Source organism: Oncorhynchus mykiss, chromosome 27 (assembly GCF_057628025.1).
Source record: "Oncorhynchus mykiss isolate SJ-2025 chromosome 27, ASM5762802v1, whole genome shotgun sequence".
In the NCBI taxonomy this organism is placed as follows: Eukaryota; Metazoa; Chordata; class Actinopteri; order Salmoniformes; family Salmonidae; genus Oncorhynchus; species Oncorhynchus mykiss.
The window spans coordinates 27,196,393-27,224,295 of NC_143048.1; the positions used below are offsets into that span (position 1 = coordinate 27,196,393).

The 27,903-nt window shown below is 42.9% G+C and overlaps 1 protein-coding gene across 2 annotated transcripts in view; it reads right to left on the reverse strand.

Moving 5' to 3' along the window:
• Positions 1 to 18,880, reverse strand: part of LOC110507868 (galactosylgalactosylxylosylprotein 3-beta-glucuronosyltransferase 1) — a 98,351-nt gene extending 79,471 nt beyond the window's left edge. For both annotated transcript variants that reach the window (XM_021588249.3, XM_021588247.3), the window contains exon 1: positions 18,298 to 18,880. The gene's annotated coding sequence lies outside the window, so the exon portion shown is untranslated. The remainder of the gene's footprint in view (positions 1 to 18,297) is intronic.
• Positions 18,881 to 27,903: the final 9,023 nt, after the last annotated feature.

Consider the following 27,903-nt stretch of genomic DNA (forward strand, 5'->3'; position numbering starts at 1 on the left):
GTCCCTACAGCAGAGTCCCAACAGCAGTCTCAGCACCTTACCAAACAGTTAATTCAGCCTCATTTACTGCCTTTAAAAAAAAACATAGCTGATATGGCTGACTTGCTTAAACTAATGTGGTTTCTAGTGGCAATTGAGATGTACAAACTATCCGTAATTTCGATTAACACATTAATGAGCGAGCTAGGACAGACGTAATCAATATAACAATTTGTTCAGAATTCAGAAGATGGGCCGTTCTTACAGTGTTCTTCCTGTACACCAAGTCAGAACTTTAGGATAAATAAAGGGGGCAATAGCAGACAATGAATGCTCTTACAATATTCAATGATTACATTTCCCTAAAACAGGTTATCGGCTACATGTGCACCACCAAGTCAGAACAGTAGTCGAAAATAAGGGGAAAATAGACCACATTATTAGGGGCACATTATTAGAGGCACATGGGCTACTAACAGCTTACTACACAACATACAATTACTATTACTTTCTTAGCTACAGTATACATATCTTCCTGGTATATTACATAATTTATGTAACAGCGTACAATACATTCCTTGTTGTGCTGTGCCCACTTGAACGCGAAGGTGGCATGGCAGTCCTTTGTGGGCAAATTTTGTCATCAAACTTTGTCATCAAAGTCTTGAAATCTTTGGATTTATGGTGCTTTCAAGACAACTGGGTACTCAGAAACAAACAAGGTCAAATCATGATGATGTCAGTGATCTTCAGGTCCTAGCTCTGGAAAGAGGCACGAGTTCCCGACTTACAATTCCGAGTTGGATGACCGTACAAAACATATTTTTTCCTGAGTTCCCAGTTGTCTTGAACTCATTGAAGTCAGATTTCCACATTCCGAGTTAACAGTTGTTTTGAGCGTGGCAGAAATCATGCTGGATTGACAGCATGGCCAATGTTGAATGTTTATCATTTTAAGCTTGAAAAAGAGACCCTGAAACCCAGAATTGGGACCACATACCCACTCCACTAAATAGCAGGCTAGTGATTGCTTTGCAATGCTTGCAGTTAGCCACGGATTCCTTCCAAACCACTCATTATGGAATTTGCGATTTCCAAGTTGTTGTGTAATGTTTATGTCCAATGGCCGATGAGCACCGAAACATAGTATCTATAATTTCTCTTCAATATTTCTCTTCATATGACAAGGGTTAAAAAGGATTTGCCACTAGATTTTCGACTTGATTAATGATGATGACTGCTAGCTAAGATTTTGAAAGTATTATGTTGACATCAAACCAATCAATGCTACTGTAGATATAATGTGATTTGACGTCATTTTATCTGTGGCCAATGACCTTGAGCCTTCTTGGATGGACACTTCTAATGTAACTGTATGGCAGTACCGAAGGGGCTTAAATTTTCTAGGTCTACCCTTAGATTTGGCAGTGACGTAGTGTCCGCATGAGTGACAGAACACTGAGCCAATCACGGCACAACTAGAAAATATTACCAACCCCAACGCTCTGTGCTTTCCGCTGGCTGCCCCATCACCACAGAAAGCATTAAACTAGGCTGGACACCTGCATTTTGGAGCTGCCTTACTCAAGAAAGCAAAAAAGAGACCATGTTTGACTAAATAATATATATATATATATATATATATATATATATATATATATTTTTTTTTTACATTGTTTGCAAACTTATATGTGACACGTACAGTATTAATGCCAAAATAAAATTGTATTTATTTTTGAAAAAAATGTGGGTCTCACATTTGCCTGCATTTAATTCTGACTGGATTTTACTGAGAACATTTTACTTTTTAACACCGGTAATTCTCTCACACATCCTTAAAGTGGAAGAGCTTAGTGATTTATTTCTTGGGCTAGTGGCTTCAGGTTCACACTTCTCCTATAGAGCTGTTAATTAAAGGCTTGAGATGCTAAAGGCACAGCGGACGCCAACAGGTCTGACTCTATGTTTTATTACTTTATCTAAACCTACCACTCCAGTATCCCTGCACATTGTAGATATGGTACTGGCACTGACCCTGGACCCTGTATATAGCTTACTTACTTTCTCGTGTTCTTCTTATTTCTATTTCTTGTGTGCTTTTGTTCTACTTTATTTTATTTTATAGTATTATATTACTGCATCATTGGGAAAGAGCTTGCAAGAAAGGTATTTCACTGCATGTGACAATAAAACATACAACTTTGACATGAAATCATTGTTGAAAATTTGTTGGATTGTCTTCAGCAGCCAGACAGACTTGATCACGCATACGCACAGATTCTCTCTGATGTGGGCTTGGGAGAGGTCAAGCGGGTGTTTTAGCAATGCCTGTCTGGCTAAATAGTCTTGGCAAAGCTGGAGTGACAGGGCCAGTTGGGTTTGAAGATTTAATGGTGCATTAGTCCCACCGGTCTGCGTGAGGAGAAGGGGCCTCAATCCTCAGTATCTGTGGTGGTGTGAGCCGAGCCAGTGTGAGCCATCCGACACACCACAGCACAGCCCCACTTGAAATGCTTCTGAACAACAACATCAACAGAGCTGTTCTCCGACCTGTCATCTCTCACTCTTTCTGCTGTTGCTCCTGACACTGTTTGACAGCGTTGAACCGGGTTAGACACTGATGCACAAGCCGCTCTGCTCTTCCACACCAAATCACATTTTATGTGACTAATTGGAGCTATTATGCAAAAGCATTATTTTCTCTTCAAAGCGACTAAACGTCAAACTATAATTGAATCAATAATCAAGCGTGGCGAGAGGTGGAAGTTTGGGATTGATTAAACAGAGCTCCTGTTATGGGGCGAGGGAGAGCATGTATTGACGTTATGCAATGTATCAGTGCGTGGGTTTGGGTTTTGTAGATGCCGTGTCGAATACTGGCTTTGGGAGTCCAGCCATGCCAGCACTACACTGAGAGAAATCACTAACTTATCAATAATTCAAGTAGACTGTATACAGCTGTATCTCTGCTGTAAATATGTTTATAACTGCTAGTCAACACAGCAAAATATGCTGTCTACATTAACCTCAAGTAACTCCAGTAAAATGCGTAAGTCAGACGGCGTCCTGTGCCAATCCTGTTTCATACTTTGTAACGGGGATGATTGAGCAGCTGAAGCAGAAAATTAGTTAGCATTCAGGGCCCGTGGAGAAAATGGTCATGGTCTTAATAATGTGTTTGTGGGGGATTAGTAAATCTGATTGGTCTCAGATCTAAAAACATTCAGTCAATGGATTTTGTAATGGGCTAACCCTCTGCATTACTGCTGTTGCCTTGTCAGCTTTTTACAGGGAGCTACACTGTACCCGGTGGATTGAGCAACATAGGTGGAAGTGAGAGTGCAATGGCATCAGTATGCAGTGGGGAAATGTGAGGGCCTTCAACACCTTCAAAGAAGGCCCAAGGATTCGTTTTAAAATGTAAATGTACCTTTTAATTAATATTTCATATTTTCAAGAATATTTCAATAATATTCTAATGATATTATTATTTTCGATTATATTCTGATTTAAAAGTAATACTTTGGTAATTTTACATTTAGACTGTAACACATCAAAATGAGGAAATAGTCAAGAGTTGTGAATACTTTCTGAAGGCACTGTAGACAGAAGGCATCTGCCATTCAACTGAATAGACTGGTGGGTTGTTTAGCAACAAAAACTGATGTGTGCGCAACCGTGGAGCAAAACAGGCAGGGGTTGGCTCAGAATCAAAAGGATTGTTGACAACATATAAACTATATTTCCTCTCCAAATCTTTACTGAGAAACATAAATACATTTGCACAATGAGCACTTGTTTTCTTACAATACATAATTACTGTTGTTGGTTCGCTAGCTAGCGAATTCTAGCCATATTAGCATAGACGTGACAAGAGTCAAGACACCTCAACAACAAGATACAACGAGCTGAAACAAGCCACCAACAATTCCCCACACGACAGCTTCATTGTTGCTAGCTATCTGACCATCCAGAATCATAACAGCACATGGCCTCCTGCCCCATCAACACGCGTGCATTGTTTTCGTTATGTTGTCAGCTAACCCATCTATTAGGGCAGAATTTTGGGGTGACAGTGGAATCAACCGATCATATTTTGACTTGGAATGGCTGTGAACGTTTTTACAAAAACTTATGCGAGAAGTAGTTTTCCCCACAGTCTAGCTAGCTAGCTTTTGTTGTAGGCTAGAATTTAGCCGCTGCAGCAGGTGTTATTGAAGAGGATGTTGTTGCTAATTAGTTAGCTTCGCCCGTTTCAAGGTGAACTTTCAACAAAAAGTTACGTTTCAAATGGTCATCATCTGGTGAGTGGAACTGTGTTTTCTATTGCAGCACACTTGCTGTTAGCTATCTCTTCGAAAATAACTTATGTGTGTGAAACATCCCAGCTAGCAATGAGGAATCGGCCCAGAAGCGACCTTCTTCCGGGGGGCTGGAACTGATTGAATCAGCCTGGAATCGGGTGTCGGACTCGGCCCGGAATCAAAATGAATGATTGCCCAGAATCGGCCCAAGTACATAAGGCTGTTTCCATCTACCGGAATTCAGCCGACTTTGCCGGCATCTTACCAGAATTCCCCCAGAAGTGGCCCAATGCAAATTTAAATAAATGTATACAAAATTACCCGATTTTGTAATTTTTAATATTACTATTATACCTTTCATACATACAAGTAGGAAGGAAACGCCATACACCTGGTGACTGTGTCGCTACGGAACGATGGCCAAACCCTCCCCTTACTCGGACAGCTCTGGGCCAATTGCACGTAGCCTCATGGGTCACGGGTCTCGAATCAGCATCTGTAGCAATGCAGTGTCAGACCGCTGCGCCACTCGGGAGGCTCGGGAAGTTTTAATGCTTATCAATTGCCTTGCACAAAGTATCAAAATACTAAAATACTACACAGGATTCTTAAAGAATTTCATTTAAATGTTAATTGTATTTTTTGAACACAGAAACAATGGAAAAAAATGAAATGTTAATTATATAAAGCAGCCCATGTAATCATCTGCCAAAGAGTATCCTCAATTTGCCCGAGCTCCAAGTAATACGTTTGGACCAGATAACTCTCACTGGAATCGGCTCGAGCTCAATCACCCAATCCTAGCCATAAGTAATACTGCTGAAGGTGGCCACATGACGTCGGCTCAAGTCTGACTCTCAGCTGGAATCGCCCCAGATCCACTGTGCTAGCTGGGATTGTTGCATTTAAACTTTAGATCACAGGTTACTTTGTGTGCTGATTGCTGAATGTGAAAAATATGTTTGCAATGGGAAGTAATAGTTGTATGTTTCGATTGGGAAATGCTTAGCTTAATGGTTGTGCTTTTCTATTCTTATGATTGGGACCTACTGGCTTATTATGTCCTTGTGAAATGGCTGCTTATTCTTTAACATCATGCTGTGTGTGACTGCTGTCTTTCTATCGGCCCTATGTGTTTAACAAAAAATTACCTTTCGCACATGGAGTGCGTTGCATTCTACATTTGCTGTCCTTTCAGAATCACAAGCTTGTCACACTCACATCCTTTGTGTCACAGTTGTCACTTTAAGTGATAGAGTGATAGTGATGGCGTTAGGCTTCCATGGGTTGTGTAAGCAGTGTGGTTGTTGTTGTTGCTGGTTGCATTATCCATGCAGGTGCTGTCTCTGTATGAGTGGCAGCCCAAACCATGGCTCAGTCTCATGCCTGTTTGATTCAGTTGAGGGCGCTAAGTGATGCTAAGTTTTGTTTTTGTTTCTTGATTTTTGAGTTTGGCACAACATGTTGAAAGATTTTTTTCCCCCACTGAAGGCCTAGGTCCAATAGCCACGGTTCGCAACTGTCTGTATGTATTCTGTCACTGGGGCATTTCTGCGTCTCTCTGGATCTGGTTCGCCAGGGTCTCTCTATAGGGGAGGAGGTTTCTGTACGAGGTCATTGTAGAAAGCGTGATCTGTTTTTCCTTTTTATTGTCCTTAAAGGTCATCGGCTTGTTTCCCTCCATCTATTCTGTCAGAAAATGGAGCCTAAATCTTTATTAAATCTGAAGGATTTATGACATGGCCCTTGGCTTTTGTCCACAGTGTTATTGAGGGATGTGTGTATTCCAGGGCTTATCGTTGTCTGCTGTTGCCATTATTAATGTTTAATCTGAGTAACCGCAGAAAGGATCTTTTCAAAGAACATGATGTGTGATCTGCAAGCCTTACAGGTGCTCATAGTGCTCCCTCTTTACACAATATACTGTATGTCTGCAAAGCATGTTAAAACCCAACGCATAATGCAAAGCTTACTGTACAATATTTTACTACATTTTTTAAAATTTCACCTTTATTTAACCAGGTAGGCTAGTTGAGAAAAAGTTCTCATTTACAACTGCAACCTGGCCAAGATAAAGCAAAGCAGTGAGCCACAAACAACAACACAGAGTTACACATGAAATAAACAAACATTCAGTCAATAATACGAGAGAAAAATATATACAGTGTGTGCAAATGAGGTAAGATAAGGGAGGTAAAGGCAAGAAATAGGCCATAATGGCAAAATAATTACAATATAGCAATTAAATACTGGAGTGATAGATGTGCAGAAGATGAATGTGTAAGTAGAGATACTGGGGTGCAAAGGAGCAGAATAAATAAAATAAATAACAGTATGAGTAGAGTGTTGGAGGCTATTTTGTAAATGACATCGCCGAAGTCAAGGATCAGTAGGTATGGGACAGATTGGTAGGTATGGGACAGAGAAAATGAAAGCTACCCATGTTAGATAACCTTATTAAGACCATAGAACCAAACAGGCTGTCTTTGTCGATACGTTAATAAGGGATCCTCTCAGCTAGCCTCCACACTAACCTACTGTATTATACTGTCAGCCAGTGGAGTGTAGTCCTGCATGTTGTAGCCTATATTCTTCTCTGAGCTCCCCATTGGGAGGAGTACTCCACAGCCTGCGACAGAAGCTGTGAGACTACCACCTAAATTATAGGTTGAGATCATTCTGTAAGAAGGAAAGATGGGTGCAACATATACATTGTTCTGTTATGTCAGTGTTGGAGTAACACTCAGGCAATAGACTGCTGTGTATAGAGGAGAAAACACAGCCATACTATACCGTGCCATCCTCTCCACTCCCAGGTAGGCAGAATACAGTGTGACAGCAACATACAGGGGTGGAGTGGGGGAGGTCCTGGGGTCAGGGGCTACACTAATTACTCTGCCCATAGCTACCCTGCTATTACGGATGTGTTTATGAAGGTGATGCCTTTGAATCAATGTTCTGTCTTTGTTTCTGTGTGTGTGTGTGTGTGTGTGTGTGTGTGTGTGTGTGTGTGTGTGTGTGTGCGTGTGTGTGTGTGCGTGCGTGAGTGTGTCTGCCTGCATGTGTGTCTCATGTGGAGATGCTGCTATAGAAAGGCAGACAGGCCTGATAGATGTGAACATGACTGATACTACATTGCCAGCTGTCTCTAATACCCCCCTCTCCTCTCCCGTTCTTTCCTCTCCTGTCATCTCCTGTCTTCTCCTATCCTTTCCTCTCCTGTCTTCTCCTGTCCTCTCCTGTCTTCTCCTATCCTTTCCTCTCCTGTCTTCTCCTGTCCTTTCCCATCCTCCCCTTTCCTCTCCTGTCCTGCCCTCTCCTGTCCTCTCCTGTCTTCTCCTGTCCTTTCCTGTCCTGTCCTGTCCTCTCCTTTCCGAGCACAACCCCATAGCCCCAAGGGAAGATCCAAGTGCAGACACAAAATCAGCATAATGAGATTATGCATAAAATACCTGGCTGCCGAAAGCCATTAATAAAAATGTGAGACATGTATGAATGGTTCAGCCTCATTGGCTGCAGCGGTAAACAATATCCAGTGAGCAGCAGTAACAACAGAAGTAACAACAGCAGTAACAATAGCAGTAACAACAGCAGTAACAGCAGTAACAACAGCAGTAACAACAGCAGTAACATCAACAGTAACATCAGCAGTAACAACAGCAGTAATTACAGCAGTAACAACAGCAGTAACAACAGCAGTACCAGCAGCAGTAATTACATCAGTAACAACAGCAGTAACAACAGCAGTAACAACAGCAGTAACAACAGCAGTAATAACAGCAGTAACAACAGCAGTAACAACAGCAGTAACAACAGCAGTAACATCAACAGTAACATCAGCAGTAACAACAGCAGTAATTACAGCAGTAACAACAGCAGTAACAACAGCAGTACCAGCAGCAGTAATTACATCAGTAACAACAGCAGTAACAACAGCAGTAACAACAGCAGTAACAGCAGCAGTAACAACAGCAGCAACAACAGCAGTAACAGCAGTAACAACAGCAGTAATAACAGCAGTAACAACAGCAGTAACAACAGCAGTACCAGCAGCAGTAATTACAGCAGTAACAACAGCAGTAACAACAGCAGTAACAACAGCAGTAACAGCAGTAACAACAGCAGTAACAGCAGTAACAACAGCAGTAACAGCAGTAACAACAGCAGTAACAGCAGTAACAACAGCAGTAACAACAGCAGTAACAACAGCAGTAACAGCAGCAGTAACAACAGCAGTAACAGCAGTAACAACAGCAGTAACAGCAGTAACAACAGCAGTAACAGCAATAACAACAGTAACAACAGCAGTAACAACATTAACAACAGTAACAACAGCAGTAACAGCAGTAACAACAGTAGTAACAACAGCAGTACCAACAGCAGTAACAACAGAAGTAACAACAGCAGTAACAACAGAAGTAACAACAGCAGTAACAACAGCAGTACCACCAGCAGTACCACCAGCAGTAACAGCAGTAACAACAGCAGTAACAAAAGCAGCAATAGCAGTAACAATAGCAGTAACAACAGCAGTAACAAAAGCAGCAACAGCAGTAACAATAGCAGTAACAATAGCAGTAACAGCAGTAACAACAGCAGTAACACCAGCAGTAACAATAGCAGTAACAGCAGTAACACCGGCAGTAACAACAGCAGTAACAACGGCAGTAACAACAGCAGTAACAACAGAAGTAACAACAGCAGTACCAACAGCAGTAACAACAGCAGTAACAACAGCAGTAACAATAGCAGTAACAACAGCAGTAACAACAGAAGTAACAACAGCAGTAACAACAGCAGTAACAACAGCAGTAACAATAGCAGTAACAACAGCAGTAACAACAGAAGTAACAACAGCAGTACCAACAGCAGTAACAATAGCAGTAACAATAGCAGTAACAACAGCAGTAACAACAGCAGTAACACCAGCAGTAACAATAGCAGTAACAGCAGCAGTAACAACAGCAGTAACAACAGAAGTAAGAACAGCAGTAACAACAGCAGTAATAACAGCAGTAACAACAGCAGTAACAATAGCAGTAACAACAGCAGTAACAACAGAAGTAACAACAGCAGTAACAACAGAAGTAACAACAGCAGTAACAACAGCAGTACCAACAGCAGTAACAATAGCAGTAACAATAGCAGTAACAACAGTAACTGAACTAAATTACTATAGCCCCGTAGTGCTCACTTCCGTCATCATGAAGCGCTTTGAGAGACTACTCAAGGATCATATCACCTCCACCCTACCTGACACCCTAGACCCACTCCAATAGGTCCACAGATGACGCAATCGCAATCACACTGAACACTGCCCTAACCCATCTGGACAAGAGGAATACCTATGTAAGAATGCTGTTCTCGTTATTAAGCTCGAGACCCTGGGCCCTGCACAACTGGGTCCTGGACTTTCTTTTCTTATTTTTTTTTACCCCTTTTTCTCCCCAATTTCGTGGTATCCAATTGTTGTAGTAGCTACTATCTTGTCTCATCGCTACAACTCCCGTACGGGCTCGGGAGAGACGAAGGTTGAAAGTCATGCGTCCTCCGATACACAACCCAACCAGCCGCACTGATTCTTAACACAACGCGCATCCAACCCGGAAGCCAGCCGCACCAATGTGTCGGAGGCTACACCGTGCACCTGGCAACCTTGGTTAGCGCGCACTGCGCCCGGCCCGCCACAGGAGTCGCTGGTGCGCGATGAGACAAGGACATCCCTACCGACCAAGCCCTCCCTAACCCAGACAATGCTAGGCCAATTGTGCGTCGCCCCACGGACCTCCCGGTCGCGGCCGGTTACGACAGAGCCTGGGCGCAAACCCAGGGACTCTGATGGCACAGCTGGCGCTGCAGTACAGCGCCCTTAACCACTGCGCCACCCGGGAGGCCCTGGTCCTGGACTTTCTGATGGGCCATCCCCAAGTGGTGAGGGTAGGAAACAACATCTCCACCCGCTGATCCTCAACACTGGGGCTCCACAAGTGTGTGTTCTCAGCCCTCTCCTGTATTCCCTGTTCAACCATGACTGCATGGCCATGCACACCTCCAACTCAATCAGCAAGCTTGCAGATGACACTACAGTGGTAGGCTTGATTACCAACAACGACGAGACGGCCTACAGGGAGGAGGTGAGGGCCCTCGGAGTGTGGTGTCAGGAAAATAACCTCACGCTCAACGTCAACAAATCAAAGGAGATGATCTTGGACTTCAGGAAACAGCAGAGGGAGCACCCCCCTATCCACATCAATGGCACAGCAGTGGAGAAGGTCCACCCACACAGACAGTGTGGTGAAGAGGCTGAAAAAATGTGTCTTGTCACCGAAAACCCTCACTAACCTTTACAGGTGCACAATCGAGAGCATCCTGTTGGGCTGTATCACGGCCTGGTATGGCAACTGCTCCGCCCACAACCGCAAGGCTCTCCAGAGGGTAGTGATGTTTGCACAACGCATCACTGGGGGCAAACTACCTGCCCTCCAAGACACCTACACCACCTCATGTCACAGGAAGGTCAAAAAGACAACAACCACCTGAGCCACTGCCTGTTCAACCCCCGATATCTTCCAGAAGGCGATGTCAGTACAGGTGCATCAAAGCTGGGACCGAGAGACTGAAAAACAGCTTCTATCTCAAGGCCATCAGACTGTTAACAGCCATCACTAACACTGAGTGGCTCTAGCCACTTTAATAATTAAAAATCAGATGTAATAAATGTATCACTAGTCACTTTAAATAATGCCACTTTATATTATGTTTACATATCAAATCAAATCAAATGTATTTATATAGCCCTTCTTACATCAGCTGATATCTCAAAGTGCTTCACGCATCACGCCGACAGAAACAAACATCTCTCTGGTAAGAAGAAAGGGTCTGAATACTTATGTAAATGTCATGTTTCAGTTTTTATTTTATTTTTTATAAATTAGCAATATTTTCAAAACCTGTTTTTGCTTTGTCATTATGGGGTATTGTGTGTACCTTGATGAGGATTATTATTTTTTACATCAGTTTTAGAATAAGGCTGTAACATAACAAAATGTGGAAAAGTCAAGGGGTCTCAGTGAGCTAATCCATTTCGGAAGCCTAGACTTAAAGCCCATTTTTATTTGATCCAAAAATGTGGTCGGTGGCTCCATATGTGTGACACAATTGCGGAGCCTCTGGAGGCATGCAGAGGCCAAATCGAGCTCCATACTGCATCACCATACTCCTCTCAAATGTTGTAACAATGTGGAGGGCTATGTATAGCTCTAATTGATCAGTTGAAAGAACAGACCACTTTCAGTTGAAAAATATTTTTTTTAGTTTGGGACAGCCCTACAGCAGACAAACGCAAGCAGCGAGCGCAATGCCCGATGGAGCATAATCTAAGACACCACAACATCCTCTTACAGTTTTAGGCCTGGCTGGTTGAGTACAATTTATTATGTGTTTGCTTTTCAGCTGTTTATTAAAAGGCCAGTTGAGACTGGTGGTGGTGAGGCTATCAGGCCAGAGAAGTAGTGGAGAAATAATCCCTACTTCCCTCCCGCTCTCCGTCCCTCGCTCCATCCCTCCCTGTTGTCTGCGTGTAACTGGTGGTGGCAGCTCTGAGTGAATGAATAATGTAGCACAAAGGGGTCTGGCCACGCTGGCATCACTCTGGGAACAATTGCTGTGGTTAATATTCATTGCATGGAGATTTGCAGGGTAAAGGGAGAGCCCCTATGAATCACTTTACGCTCTGCTTCCGCACAGCAAAATTCCTCTAGCTCTGTAATCTGAATGTAAAGGTGGCAGATGCCATGTCACTGGTGGCAAGACTGCCCTGGTTTTACTGTTGCCCTGTCTGGGAGAGGATGGATGCAGACTGAGGGGAGAGTTTCTCTCTCTGTGAAATAGGGCAGGTGTGTTTGTGTGAAGAGTGCTACGCTATGCTCTACTCGCTCCTGTACCCTTTCCACACATTGCCTCAGGCTGGTTAAGATCCCTGAATCTGCTGAAAACCCTATTGCATTCAAAAAGCAAAACAACATGTTTTGAGCCGACATCAAAAAAGTTGTGTATTTCACCCAGTGGAACAAGGTTGAAGACATATATCAGTGCAGTCCGAATGAAAGTAGATGGTCTTTACAAGCAGCCACATGCTGGCCATACTTTTGCTTAGCTCTAGAACCCTGCCGATCTCTTTTAAAACTTTCTGGCAGAGTTTGGCTACAGTGGCCAGGTCTTTTCTCCTCTAACCCGGCCAGTCATTCATACCCAGTGCGTCGGGCTGTGAAGTATGCATGGCGGTGATATACATGTTAACTCATGAGTTATGGCTGACCGTTCTGGGCAAGCGTGGCCAAATGTATATTTTGTACCATCAGCATTCTACACTATGTACTGTTAGGTCTGTGTGTCACAGAATCCAATGACAGGCCCTGTTCAATAAAGCAGATTTGGATGCTATTTGCTGACAGAGAGAGAGACAGAGAGAGACAGAGAGAGAGAGAGAGAGACAGAGAGACAGAGAGAGAGACAGAGACAGAGACAGAGACAGAGAGAGACCCGGGTGAGAGAACAGCTGGGTGTTGGGCTGCCTCATGCCAGGAAACAACATGGATATGCCAGGTGCTGACACCAAATCCATGTACAGTTTCACTGTAGTTTGGACTAAAATGCATCAGTTTGAATGCTATGTCAGAGTATGGGTTAAGAACACTGATATGGCAGTGATAAGCCAAAATTCTATTTGACCATAATCCTTAAAATTATTACATAAATTATTACTGGGTGGTTCGAGCACTGAATGCTGATTGGCTGCCAGACGTAAATTTGTTCAATCATAGCCATGGTATAAAATACATAATCAACTCTGGGCTCTATGCATTCTCTGGATAATAATGCAACTCTGTGAAAGGTCACACCTTCCTCGTCGTCAATATTTTCCAGAGAAGAGTATCCTTTACTCAACCAATCCAAAATGTTTCTAGTGCCCTCTTTTTCCCCCTTTCAACAGTGGCCTGTAGTGGCTTGTTCGACATGACATCTACAAAAACATGTTTGTCCAGAATGCCTGATGTCATGATGGGTGTCAGCATATTTGGACTGGATGAGTTGAAATTTCAAGGAAACTTGGTTTATCCAACTTGACACATGCGTATGGACTTGGGACAGTGTCCCAGACTGGGGTAATTGCAGCCACATCGAGCTGTCTTTTCCAATGAGAGCACTGGGAGCCTCTGTTAATAATGTTAGAATACTACCCTGCGGCACAATCCGAGCTCTAATTGAATGATTTTTACATTTAGCTATTGCGGCCAGCAAGCTTATTACTGCTTGCCTTCTGCCCAGACCATCCCGACCATCCTAGTGCTGCCAATGTAAAATAAAATGGGTGAGGGGTTATAGTCCATCTCGTTAACTGAGGCATGGGCATCTTATTAGCATAATAGGCTAAACATGCTGCCCGTTGTGCTGATTAGATCTGGAATGTAGGACAGAACATCAGACAATGGTTTTCTGTTTCCAGAGTGGGGGAGGTGCTGGATGTGTAAGTAGGGGTGACTTGGGCACAAGGTAACATGAGCACAATGCATAACTAAATAACTCAAATGAGAAGCCACTTAGAAAACTGTTATTCAATGTGCTAGTGCTTGATTAGCTAGGACGTTTTGCTTAAATCATTTTTAGTTTTATTTACACCATTTTTTTTTTCAGGCCCAATTCTAAATATTCTTGCTGCCTCTTTTTTATTATTGATCTGTGGAACATTTCCCATGTATTTAATCATATATCATTTTCATCAGCAGTAAGTGGTCTTTTGACTTGTATAGTTGATTACAATAATTATGGTATTTTCTTGCAAGACTCATATTAGACTCAGACTTGAAATGGGGGTACATTGTAACATTTGTTCAAACTAAACCCTGACCTAAAACTATATTTATATGGTATTTAGACACATTCACATAATGATATAAAATCAGTTCTTTACATGAAGTTTGCCAGTACCATAAAAAAATGAAAAAAGTCATGTTCATACTTTTTAATGGTAAACGTATCTTATATAAGTATATACATTTTGGTTACTACATTTTAGGTCAGTATGACATGCCTAAAAGATAAAATGAAAATATTATATTTTGCCCATATAGTGTATTTTAATCCAAATATCAGTTTTAAATCACAGCAGTTTTCAATTATTAGCCCTCATTTTTACCATTGAAGACCGTGTTACAATTAACCCCGTGGCCTGTTATTCGAACCTCTTCTTGTCCCAGTTTGTAAATCCCACATGTTTTAAGATGACCACAATCATCCCTGTTCCTAAGAATTCCAATGCTTCATGCAACAATGATTACTGCCATGTAGCACTCACTTCTGAAATAATGAAGTGCTTCGAGAGGCTGGTTATAGCACACATTAACTCCACCATCTCAGCCACCCTAGACCCACTCCAATTTGCTTACTGCTCCAACAGATCCATAGATGACACAATCTCAATTGCTCTCAACACTGCCCTCATCCACCTAGATAAGAGGAATACCTATGTGAGAATGCTGTTCATTGTCTACAGCTCAGTGTTCAACACCATTATCCCCTCCAAGCTCGTACCCTTCCTCTGAAACTGGATCCTGGACTTCCTGATGGGCTGACCCCAGGGTGTGAGGGTAGGCAACATCACCTTCACCACGCTGACCCTTAACACAGGTTAGTGCTTAGTTCCCTCCTGGACTCCCTGTTCACCCAAGACTGTGTGGCCACGGATGACTCCAACACAATTATCAAGTTCGCTGACGACACGACAGAGGTAGGTCTGTTCACCAGCGACGATGAGTCAGCCTATAGGAAGGAGGTCAGTGACCTGGCTGTGTGGTTGCCGGAGCAGCAAACTCTCCCTCAACGTCAGCAAGACAAAGAATATGATCTTGGACTACAGGAATCGGGGGGTGCGCACGGCCCCATCCACATCGACGGGGTGGCAGTGGAGCAGGTAGACAGCTTCAAGTTCCTCAGTGCCATATCACTAAAGACTTGAAATGGTCCAAACACATACGTCCAGTCATGAAGAAAGCACGACAGTGCCTCTTCCCCCTCAGGAGGTTGAAATAGTTTGGCATGGGCCCTCAAATCCTGTAAAGGGTCTTCTTCTGTACCATTGAGAGCATATTGACTGGCTGCATCACTGCTTGGTATGGAAATACCACCGCCCCCTATCGCATGGCGCTACAGGGATTTGTGCGGACAGCCCAGTATATCACTGGGGCCGAGCTCCCTGCCATCCAGGACCTCTATAAACGGAGGTGTGAAAAGACCCCAACCACCCAGGCCATAGACTCTTTTCTCTGCTGCTGCACGGAAAGAGGTACCGGTGCATCAAGTCTGACACCAACAGACTCTTGAACAGCTTCTATCCCTAAGCAAAACTACTGATAAATAGCTCACAAAATAGCTACACGGACCAAGTTTACCTTGCATCTTTTTGATCTTATATTTCAACATTTTGCACACTCACAGGGCGCTACACACTCACACACACAGTTACTCCAACACACACACAAACACTCACTCCTTCATTTTCTCACTCATACATAATATGCACATACATTTATACTGACTCGACACACTCGCACACCCACTCACATGCAAGCTGCTGCTACTTTGTTTATCTTATATCCTGTTGCCTATAGTCACCTTACCCTATACACATCTAGCATCCCTGTAAATATGGTATTGGAACTGACTTTTTAAATATGTCCTGTATATAAACAGCAAAAAAAGAAACATCCCTTTTTCAGGACCGTGTCTTTGAAAGATAATAATCCGTAAAAATTCAAATAACTTCACAGATCTTCATTGTAAAGGGTTTAAACACTGTTTCCCATGCTTGAACCATCAATGAACCATGAACAATTAATGAACATGTACCTGTGGAACGGTCGTTAGGACACTAACAGCTTACAGACGGTAGGCAATTAAGGTCACAGTTATGAAAACTTAGGACACTACAAAGGCCTTTCTACTGACTCTGAAAAACACCAAAAGAAGGATGCCCAGGGTCCCTGCTCATCTGTATGAACGTGTCTTAGGCATGCTGCAAGGAGGCATGAGGACTGCAGATGTGGCCAGGGCAATAACTTGCAATGTCCGTACTGTGAGACGGCTTGTCTCTGTCACCGGCAACAACGTCGCCTATGGGCACAAACCCACCGTCGTTGGACTAGACAGGACTGGCAAAAAGTGCTCTTCACTGACGAGTCACGGTTTTGTCTCATCAGGGGTGATGGTTGGATTTGCGTTTATCGTCGAATGGAATGAGCGTTACACCGAGGCCTGTACTCTGGAGCAGGATCAATTTGGAGGTGTAGGGTCCGTCATGGTCTGGGGAGGTGTGTCATAACATCATCGGACTGAGCTTGTTGTCATTGCAGGCAATCTCAACTCTGTGCTTCACAGGGAAGACATACTCCTCCCACATGTGGTACCCTTCCTGCAGGCTCATCCTGACATGACCCTCCAGCATGACAATGCCACCAGCCATACTGCTAGTTCTGTGCGTGATTTCCTGCAAGACGGGAATGTCAGTGTTAGTGTTCTGCCATGACCAGCGAGGAGCACAGATCTCAATCCCATTAAGCACGTCTGGGACCTTTTGCATCGGATTTTGAGGGCTAGGGCCATTCCCCCCAGAAATGTCCTGGAACTTGCAGGTGCCTTGGTGGAAAAGTGGGGTAACATCTCACAGCAAGAACTGGCAAATCTGGTGCAGTCCATGAGGAGGAGATGCACTGCAGTACTTAATGCAGCTGGTGGCCACACCAGATACTGACTTACTTTGACCCCCCTTTGTTCAGGAAGACATTATTTCATTTCTGTTGGAGTGTACACAACATTAGGAACACCTTTCTAATATTGAGATTCACCCCCTTTTGCCCTCAGAACAGCCTCAATTTGTGTACAAAATGTTAGGAACATCTGCTCTTTCCATGACATAGACTGACCAAGTGAATCCAGTTGAAAGCTAGGATCCCTTATTGATGTTACTTGTTAAATCCGTTACAATCCATGTAGATGAAGGGGGGGGGTAAGTAAGTATGCTTACTTACTTACTTTATTGTGTATTTCAAAACTTGTGGGGGGGTGGGCATTTTACTTCTGCCACTTTCGGTTGAATTGTAAAAGACTGGTATGGCCCAGAAATGTTTTTGCAGTGTGTGACGGTAGCTAAGATATATATGTTGTTTAGATAAAAGTGTACCTCAAATAATATTCAAAAAATAAGCAAAATTGTTTGTGCCCTGGTCTCCACTACACGTCCACTGTGTTAGTACAAAAGTGACTGTTAGTACAGTGTTAATACACTGGCACCTGTGTCTGATAAGGGAGCAAACACAGAAACTGCATCATTAGCACAAGGAGTAGCAAGGGTAGAGTACCTGTCGAAAATGAGAAAATACAGCCCACTCTCCAGAAATAGCGAGTTTGGCTTAAGTCTGTTTTTCTAAGCCAGTGCCCTTTTTGTTTCTCTGGACACACTTGTTATTTCTTGTTAGAGGTGGTGAAGGGTTCCCCTGAGTCGCCAGGGAAACAGTGCTGCCTGACGGTCCAGGGTTCAGAAGACAAGCCGTGCGTTCTTTCTCTTAGTGTATTTGTGTACTGTCTGTACACTCACTATTTGAGCAGGAAGGATCATGATTATGGGGATTATCATTGGTTCCTCATGTCAGTGACTGACTGATAGGTTAGGCCATCTGATTCCCTGCACTTTCACACTGCCTGCATGGCTCTGTAGTCTACTGCATACAATATGCATGGCTTAAATCTCCAACACTTCCACAATGCTGCTACAGCTACACATGTACAGGGACTCAGGACAAAGATGCAAATCTTCCCTCATGTTAGGATCTTTATCAGCATTAAAAAAATGAAATCTTCATGATTATAATGTCTCTGTTTGTGCTCCTGCTGCAAGTACCTCTGCATTTCTACTGAAGGGTGTAATCAGGCATGGAGAGTGAGAGACATAAATATTATTTACCTTATTCGTAGACTTCAGTGACGGACTGCTATTCCTACCACATGCTACGGAAGGACTCCCATTCATTATCAAAGTCCTGCTTTTGTCCCTGCTTGTTGTGCCTGTTTCTGCTTCTCTGTGTGCCTTGTCATAGACAGAGGCAGCATTCAAAGCATCCCTTTATTTTCTCCCGCTGTGGCAGCTGACACCGGTTTTCAAGCCTTGGATGATTGATGGAGAAAAGAGGGAAACTAAAAGACAGAGAAGAAGAATTTCTCCGGCTTAATTATCTTTCCTTCTCTCCTCCGTGCAGGCTCACACACAAACACATGCGAACGAGGGGGGATGTCAGAGAGAAAAAGGCAATGTGTTTTGCTCCGTGGTAGTCCTTCTCCTCCTCTCTATATCTGTCCCTCCCTCCCTCTCTCTGTCTATCTCTGTCTCTGTTACCGCGACTCGGCAGTTGTCACAGAGACAGGCTGTGCTGTGCTGTCGTAACGGGGGAGATGGCTCTTCGCGTGGAAAGACATCTGTGAATGTCTTTATGTGGGACAAAAGTAGCCTCTTAGGCAAGGCAGAGACCCCCTTCCCCTTATAGAAATGGTCTCGCTAATGGCATGTACCATTAAGGCTCAGAGCAGGGTGGGATGCAGCAGAGAGAGAGGGATCAGGGAATAGAGAGAGGCAGGCAGATATATTTTATTTTAACTTTAACTAGGCAAGTCAGTAAAGAACAAATTATTATTTCACAATGACGGCCTACCCCGGTCAAACCCTCCCATTACCCAGACGATGCTGGGCCAATTGTGCGCCACCCTATGAGTCTCCTGATCATGGCCGGTTGTGACACAGCCCGGGATTGAACCAGGGTCTGTAGTAACACCTCTAGCACTGAGATGCAGTGCATTAGACTGCTGTGCCACTCGGGAGCCATCAAAGAAAGGAAACATGGTGAGCTGAGCCTAGTCCTCGTGTATTCCCACCTCACTCATTTCTGGAACCATTCTCCTCTTCCTCTCATTTCCTTTTTACCTTTTTACATGCCAGGATCCTTGTTATGCCCACTGTTTCTCTGTGAGGGATCCAGCCAGTTAACCATACTGTATGTAATTCCCTCTACCACTACTGAAAGCTGTTTTATCAAACAGCCCCCAACCCCCCTTTCACCATGGTACAAGTGTGACCTCACTTTCAGAATCCCCCATCCCCAATATATCCGTGGAACATTTTTGGAAATGTGTGGCAGAACATGCGTATTATTTCTGGAAGAACTGTAAACTTGTTGCAAATAAAGGATACATACACGCATGCCTGACTGCACAATCAAACTTGTGTGCACAAAGACACAAACACACACACACACATGGGCGCCAGCACACACCTACCAAGTTCTACCACAGTGACAACATCATTTCCAGTCACAGCGTAATTTCCTGTCACGAACTTCTGTCATGAACTCAGAAATTTCAGAATATACAGTGCCTTGCGAAAGTATTCGGCCCCCTTGAACTTTGCGACCTTTTGCCACATTTCAGGCTTCAAACATAAAAATATAAAACTGTATTTTTTTGTGAAGAATCAACAACAAGTGGGACACAATCATGAAGTGGAACGACATTTATTGGATATTTCAAACTTTTTTAACAAATCAAAAACTGAAAAATTGGGCGTGCAAAATTATTCAGCCCCCTTAAGTTAATACTTTGTAGCGCCACCTTTTGCTGCGATTACAGCTGTAAGTCGCTTGGGGTATGTCTCTATCAGTTTTGCACATCGAGAGACTGACATTTTTTCCCATTCCTCCTTGCAAAACAGCTCGAGCTCAGTGAGGTTGGATGGAGAGCATTTGTGAACAGCAGTTTTCAGTTCTTTCCACAGATTCTCGATTGGATTCAGGTCTGGACTTTGACTTGGCCATTCTAACACCTGGATATGTTTATTTTTGAACCATTCCATTGTAGATTTTGCTTTATGTTTTGGATCATTGTCTTGTTGGAAGACAAATCTCCGTCCCAGTCTCAGGTCAATTTGCAGACACCATCAGGTTTTCTTCCAGAATGGTCCTGTATTTGGCTCCATCCATCTTCCCATCAATTTTAACCATCTTCCCTGTCCCTGCTGAAGAAAAGCAGGCCCAAACCATGATGCTGCCACCACCATGTTTGACAGTGGGGATGGTGTGTTCAGGGTGATGGGCTGTGTTGCTTTTACGCCAAACATAACGTTTTGCATTGTTGCCAAAAAGTTCAATTTTGGTTTCATCTGACCAGAGCACCTTCTTCCACATGTTTGGTGTGTCTCCCAGGTGGCTTGTGGCAAACTTTAAGCGACACTTTTTATGGATATCTTTAAGAAATGGCTTTCTTCTTGCCACTCTTCCATAAAGGCCAGATTTGTGCAATATACGACTGATTGTTGTCCTATGGACAGAGTCTCCCACCTCAGCTGTAGATCTCTGCAGTTTATCCAGAGTGATCATGGGCCTCTTGGCTGCATCTCTGATCAGTCTTCTCCTTGTATGAGCTGAAAGTTTAGAGGGACGGCCAGGTCTTGGTAGATTTACAGTGGTCTGATACTCCTTCCATGTCAATATTATCACTTGCACAGTGCTCCTTGGGATGTTTAAAGCTTGGGAAATATTTTTGTATCCAAATCCGGCTTTAAACTTCTTCACAACAGTATCTCGGACCTGCCTGGTGTGTTCCTTGTTCTTCATGATGCTCTCTGCGCTTTTAACGGACCTCTGAGACTATCACAGTGCAGGTGCATTTATACGGAGACTTGATTACACACAGGTGGATTGCATTTATCATCATTAGTCATTTAGGTCAACATTGGATCATTCAGAGATCCTTATTGAACTTCTGGAGAGAGTTCGCTGCATTGAAAGTAAAGGGGCTGAATAATTTTGCACGCCCAATTTTTCAGTTTTTGATTTGTTAAAAAAGTTTGAAATATCCAATAAATGTTGTTCCACTTCATTATTGTGTCCCACTTGTTGTTGATTCTTCACAAACAAATACAGTTTTATATCTTTATGTTTGAAGCCTGAAATGTGGCAAAAGGTCGCAAAGATCAAGGGGGCCGAATACTTTCGCAAGGCACTGTATATACAATTGAAGTCGGAAGTTTACATACACCTTAGCCAAATACATTTAAACTCCATTTTTCATATTTCCTGATATTTAATCCTAGTAAAAAATTCCCTGTCTTAGGTCCGTTAGGATCACCACTTTATTTTAAGAATGTGAAATGTCAGAATACAGAATAATAGTAGAGAGAATGATTTATTTCAGCTTTATTTCTTTCATCATATTCCCAGTGGGTCAGAAGTTTACATACACTCAATTAGTATTTGGTAGCATTGCCTTTAAATTGATTAACTTGGGTCAAACGTTTCGGGTACCATCCCCCAATAAGTAGGGTGAATTTTGGCCCATTCCTCCTGACAGAGCTAGTGTAACTGAATCAGGTTTGTAGGCCTCCTTGCTCGACCACGCTTTTTCAGTTCTGCCCACAAATTTTCTATAGGAATGAGGTCAGGGCTTTGTGATGATCACTCCAATACCTTGACTTTGTTGTAATTAAGGCATTTTGCCACAACTTTGGAAGTATGCTCGGGGTCATTGTCCATTTGGAAGACCCATTTTCGACCAAGCTTTCACTTCACTGATGTCTTGAGATGTTTCTTCAATATATCCACATAATTTTCCTTCTTCATTATGCCATTTATTTTGTGAAGTTCACCAGTCCCTCCTGCAGCAAAGCACCCCCACAACATGATGCTGCCACCCCCGTGCTTCACGGTTGGGATGGTATTCTTCGGCTTGCTAGCCTCCCTGCCACGTTCTGACCTTAGTTCTTTTGTTTTGTCTTTAATTTTAGTATGGTCAGGGCGTGAGTTGGGTGGGTTGTCTATGTTCCTTTTTCTATGATTTGGGATTTCTGTGTTTGGCCTGGTATGGTTCTCAATCAGAGGCAGCTGTCATTCGTTGTCCCTGATTGAGAACCATACTTAGGTAGCCTGGTTTCACTTTTGAGTTGTGGGTGATTATTTTCCGTGTCAGTGTTTGTTCCACACGGAACTGTTTCGGTTTTGTTATTTCACGTTGTTGTTTATTGTTTTGATCAGTGTTCATTATTCTTATTAAACAATATGGACATTTACCACGCTGCGCATTGGTCCTCCGATCCTTCCTACTACTCCTCTTCGTCAATCGTTACACTCCCCCCTTTTCCTCCAAACGTAACGATGGTCATTATGGCCAATCAGTTCTATTTTTTGTTTCATCAGACCAGAGGACATTTCTCCAAAAAGTACAATCTTTGTCCCCATGTGCAGTTGCAATCCATAGTCTGGCTTTTTATGGTGGTTTTGGAGCAGTGGCTTCTTCCTTGCTGAGCGGCCTGACAGGTTATGTCGAAATAGGACTTTTAGATACTTTTGTACCTGTTTCCTCCAGCATCTTCACAAGGTCCTTTGCTGTCGTTCTGGGATTGATTTGCACTTTTCGCACCAAAGTACGTTCATCTCTAGTAGACAGAACGCATCTCCTTTCTGAGCAGTATGACAGCTGCGTTGTCCCATGGTGTTTATACTTGCGTACTATTGTTTGTAGAGATGAACATCGTACCTTCAGGCATTTGGAAATTGCTTCCAAGGATGAGCCAGACTTTTGTAGGTCTACATAATTTTTTCTGAGGTCTGTGCTGATTTCTTTTCATTTCCCCATGATGTCAAGCAAAGAGGCACTGAGTTTGAAGGTAGGCCTTGAAATACATCCACAGGTAAACCTCAAATTGACTCAAATGATGTCAATTAGCCTATCAGAAGCTTCTAAAACCATGACATCATTTTCTGGAATTTTCCAATCTGTTTAAAGGCACAGTCAACTTAGTGACCCACTGGAATTGTGATATAGTGAATTATAAGTGAAATAATCTGTCTGTAAACAATTGTAGGAAAAATTAGTTGTGTCATGCACAAAGTAGATGTCCTAACCGACTTGCCAAAACTGTAGTTTGTTAACAAGAAATTTGTGGAGTTTTAATGACTCCAACCTAAGTGTATGTAAACTTCCAACTTCAACTGTATATATTTGGCATGGCTAACAAATGTTTCTAGCGCTGTAGAAGCTGTGTTTATTACGCTCTTGTCCGGGACAATATTGACAATCCGGAGTTCCAATCCACAATTGTTTTCTTGTAGCGGATTACAGGAATGAGGTTGCTATCCTAAGTATACCTTATGGAGGAGCGGGAACTGTGAAGAGACTCTATCCTCCAAATTTCAATTCAGTGCGAATTTATTGGGGAAACGCAAATTGGAACTTTCTCGTTCTCAACTCCTGTGGTTGGATGCCGCTCGGCCCTGATGGATGTATCCCCGCCTTGTCAATCTGTCCCTATCCGAGTGGCCTGTGCTACCTGGAACTTGCCAGCCAAGGAAGTCATCTCCATCTGCTTCCCCTCCTCCATCTTGCAGTGGAGTAGATATAGAAGAGCAAAAGAGGATTGTTCCAATCAGTGCTAGTATCACATCACAAGTCGTGGAAATCGAAAGCAGTGGCATGCTGCTAAGCGGACTGGAGTATCTGCGAGAGGTTCGGGGCAGATTGACATAAGGAACAGCTTTGCCGCACTGGTGCCTGATCTACCTGCGCCTTCATCACTGGGACTGCCTGTGTCTGCGACGGCTGTGCTTACTCCAACTACGCTGATTCCAGCAGTGGCTCCGTCATCAAGTTCTGCTCCTTTCCCTCTCTTTGGATCTGACGGTGCACTACCTGCTGTGGGAGGTCTGGACCTATCGCCGGGACAGCGGGCGTATGCTATCCTGCTGTCATGGCCCGTGAAAGGTTCAATGAATTGTGTGAGGGGTAAGAATGGAATTATTGGAAATTATTGGGTTTCTGCTTGACATCAACAACACCTCATAATATCTGGCCCTGCACCCTCCCTAACTCTTGGCATTAAATGTTTCAGCAGACTTTTAGCCCCCCCCTTAACTGGCTATTGCAGCTCTGTCGGTGTAACAATTTTGATACCTTCTGGAACAAAGTTTTATAGGAGGATGGAATCCACCCAAATCATTTTGGTTCCTTTCACAGCATTATTAGGCTGCGTTGCGACAATAACTTATCAATGACCCAAGCCCAGTTCAGTTAATCCCTACTATTGTGTCGTTGAGTTGTCATAATACTTTAGCAAATGTACATTAACCCAGGGGCGTTGGAAGACACAATGTAAGTAACCTAATTTCTGTCCCTCTAACCACCCTTAGTGCCTCTGCTGATCCTATAGCTATTATATGTACTAATCATGTGCCTATGAACCAGAGTTGTACTGTTAGCACTGAGGCTGTGTGCCCTAGTAGAAAGTCCATTGTGTGCAGCTCACCCTGCACTAACATATATAACATAACCATATGTACTTATGTTAAGCTTCCCAGTAAAGCAATGAAAACAAGCAAGCATCTCAGAAAAGGGCTAAAAATAGCCCATGTTAACATATGTAGCTTAAGAAATAAGCTTCATGAAATCAATAATTTGCTAGTAACAGATGACATTCATATTCTGACAATCTCTGAAAATCACTCAACCTTTGTTGTTACAGTGGTAGAAATACATGGTTGTAAAATCATCTACAAAAAAAGACAGAAATGCCAAAGATGGAGGTTTATATTCAGATCCACATTCCTGTAAAGCTTAGAGAGTATCTCATGTTAAATACTGTTGAACTAATATGGCTCCAGGTTCATCTGCCTCACCTAAAGCCCATTCTGGTGGGAAGCTGCTTTAGACCACCAAGTACTAACAGTCAGTATCTGGATTTTTAAAAATGCATTTTAAATTGAACCTTTATTTAAGTAAGCAAGTCAGTTGAGAACTAATTCTTATTTACAATGAAAACCTACACCGGTCAAACCCGGACAACGCTGGGCCAATTATGCACCGCCCTATGAGACTCCCAATCACTTCCAGTTGTGATACAGCCTGGATTTGAACCAGGGTGTCTGTAGTGACACCTCTAGCACTGAGAAGCAGTGCCTTAGACCACTATGCCGCTCAGGAGCCCAACGTGTGAAATGCTTGATAATGTGTGTAATATCAACAGAGAGGTATATTTTCTGGGTGGTTTCAATATTGACTGTCCACTCAAGAAAAAGCTTCAAAATGTAACTAGTGCTTGCAATATGGAGGAGAAATCTCTCATGGTTCAAAGTGGAGGAGGGATTGACTTCATCACTACTTGTTTTTGTAAGAAGTGTTGACATGCTGAATGCACCTAGTTGTCTGTTTAAACTACTTGCAAACAGCTCAGACACCCATGCATACCCCACAAGACATGTCACCAAAGTTCCCTTCACAATCCCAAGTCAACAACAGACTATGGGAGGCACACAGTACTACATAGAGTCATGCCTACATGGAACTCTATTCCACATCAGGTAACTGATGCAAGCAGTATAATCAGATTTAAAAAACAGATAAAAATACACCTTATGGAACAGCGGGAAGTGTGAAGAGACACACACACAGGCACAGACACACATACACATGATACGACACGCACTCTACACAAACGTAGACATGGATTTTGCATTGTAGATACAGTGCATTCGGAAAGTATTCAGACCCCTTGACTTTTCCAAACTGTGTTATGTTACAGCCTTAAATTGATTACATACATTATTTTCCTCAGCAATCTACACACAATACCCCACAATGACAAAGCGAAAACCTGTTTTTGCTGTGTCATTATGGGGTATTGTGTATAGATTGTTGAGAGGAAAAAAAAGATTTAATCAATTATAGATTAAGGTTGTAACGTAACAAAATGCGGAAAAATTCAAAGGGGTCTGAATTCTTTCTGAATGCACTGTATGTGATAGTAGAGTAGTGGCCTGAGGGAACACACTTAATGAATTGTGTAAAGTGTTGTGAAATGTAATGTCATGTCAACTTATAAATTGTATATAACTGCCTTAATGTTGTTGGACTCCACAAAGAGTAAGGAAAGGGGAAAGGGGGATACCTAGTCAGTTGTACAACTGAATGCATTCAACTGAAATGTGTCTTCCGCATTTAACCCAACCCCTCTGAATCAGAGAGGTGCAGGGGGCTGCCTTAATCGACATCCACATCTTCGGTGCCTGGGGAACAGTAGCTGCTGCCTTGGCAGGAACTAATGGGCATCCATAATAAACACAACTACAAATACTGTATGGGCGCCATTGGAGGGAAAAAGGTTGATAATATACAATATTCTGGATGCACAGTGTATTCTCAGACGCTCATCTCAAACTTGATGACAAGCTGTCAGAATGCTTTAAAATCAGATTTAAAGAGCTAGGCTAATAGCAATAGTTGGCAAGGATCATCCTTATCGCCATTTTGAATAACATAATTTTTCCATGAATCTGTCAAGCAGCTTGTTTACAGAGACTCCCAGAAAGAAGGGAAGTGTGTGTCTGCTTCAGAGATGAGACAGCGTCTGGTGTGAAGACTAAAACATAGCACCACCTCGGCTTGGCCTCCCTCCTCAGAGCAGTGTGAGCATCCTGGCTCTCTGAGGAGCTCAACTAGGTCACCCAGCCCAGGGGAGGATCCTCCTGTCAGGCCAGAGCAGCACACAGTGGCCCCTGCCCAACGTTAGTCTGGGTGTCAGACTAACATGCCAGAACTTGGAGGGGGCAAGACCAGAGAGACAGACCCTACAGCGACTAGGGGTAACATTGGCCCCAGGTACAAACCCTCCTCTTAGTACCCTTCTGTTCACACAGCTCTACAGAGCCTGGAGAGACGGAACAGTGAAAGGGGAAAGGGATGTTCTGGGATGAAGGATATCATAGAGAATGTGGAAGATAAGATTACAGTAACTCATCAAGGTGTCCCTGACGCTATTTTACATAAACATACAATCCCAATATTACTGGAAGGTATTCATCGTAGGGATAATATGGTTTGATTATGGTTTGAATTTATTTATTGTTAGTATATGGTTAAAATAGTCAAAATATTCATTTTGAAAGGGTCAATGATGGCCTAACATAGAAGATGGTCAAAGCTCAATGTTGAAAGAACAATAGGATTTTAAACCTGGATGGAGCAAACATAATCTCACAAAAATGCCATTAATGCTATGGTATTGGAGAGATTGTAAGCTCCGGAGAGCAGCAGAGAAAACCCTCAGATGAGCTAACAATTGCGTGATACATTTCACTGGGGAGCGTTATGCAGTATTTTGAGCTTGATCTCATCAGAGCTTGGGACTTGAGTCACTCCATCATAAATACAAGGCTACTTCACATGGTGGGAGAGAACCATTTATTGACAGAGATGCATCTTTCAGGGATCTACTGATGCTACAGGAATGAGAAAATAATACATGACACATAAAGGGCTGTTTTTTGCGAGATAATCATTTTCTGTCAACATTTTAAAGCAGTTGTTGTTTGAGCGGTAATATGGGATCCTTTGGAGCAGTTTATGTCCTCTCTTATCCCAACTGAAATAATGGGGCCACATACAGTACCAGTCAAGATGTTGGACATACCTACTCATTCAAATGTTTTTCTTTATTTTTCCTATTTTCTACATTGTAGAATAATAGTGAAGACATCAA